Source organism: Megalobrama amblycephala, linkage group LG4 (genome assembly GCF_018812025.1).
Source record: "Megalobrama amblycephala isolate DHTTF-2021 linkage group LG4, ASM1881202v1, whole genome shotgun sequence".
In the NCBI taxonomy this organism is placed as follows: Eukaryota; Metazoa; Chordata; class Actinopteri; order Cypriniformes; family Xenocyprididae; genus Megalobrama; species Megalobrama amblycephala.
The window spans coordinates 8,079,317-8,080,376 of record NC_063047.1 but is presented as its reverse complement, the minus strand read 5'-3'; positions in this window follow the sequence as shown (position 1 = coordinate 8,080,376).

Here is a 1,060-nt window from a genome sequence, read left to right as displayed (position 1 = left end):
ATACAGCCATGCACACTCCACACTAATCACCACACCCAGCTGATACTCATTACCAGGACTATAAAGGACTCACACACACACCACTTCACCGCGAAGTCTTGATTACCCAGTGTATCATCTCCGAGCGTTTATATTCCTGTCTGCCTGTCTGTTACCGTTGCTGCCTGTTCCTGTTTCTTGACCCATTGCTGCCTGTCTTGACCCTTGCCTGGTATACCGTTCTGTATGTGATATCCGCCTGCCTCGATCTACTGCCTGTACCCTGACTACGATTCTGCCTGTTCCTTACTGTTCCTGTTTGTTCCTGTTTTGACCCTGCCTGTACGACCACTCTCACTTGTAAATAAATGCTGCACTTGGATCTCCCGCCTGAGTCTCCATTCGTTACAGAAGACTTCGCCAACACAGATCCAGCAGCTTTCGTGAGTGTTCCTGTCGTTACCCTTATGAATCCATCCGCCCAGTTGATCGGTCTCCGTCAAGGAGACAGATCCATTGAAGATTATGTTTTGGACTTTATTGAACTGGCTCCGTTAACATGCTTTGATGAGTTATGTCTTATGACATTCTTTCGCGGGGGACTGTCTGAACCGCTCAGCTCTATTATGCCAATACATGAGCCAAATGGGACTTTAGAACAGTATATAGAACTGGCGTTGCTACTGAGTGGATCTCCATTTACTGTGGGTATCGCGGAGGAACGCGATTCCTCGTTTGGGTGTGTAATGGCCGCCGCGCCAGATGACACTCACAAAATGGCGGCCGCAACAATGAGTCACGTCACCACTGATCGCCCAGAGCAACGTCACACCTTCGCTGATCACCCAGAGCAATGTCACGTCGCCGCTGATCGCCCAGAGCCACGTCACGTCTCTAGATCAGTCAGAGAACGGCAAGGATTACGTTCCAGTGTGGTTGACCCACCGCTGATTTCAGCGCGAGCGGCTGGCATTCCAAGGTATCAACCGGCCGCTTCGCACTCAAGCCCGGTGGCTGCTTCGTTCTCAAGCCCACCGGCCGCTACGCTCTCAAGCCCGCCGGCCGCTACGCTCTCAAGCCC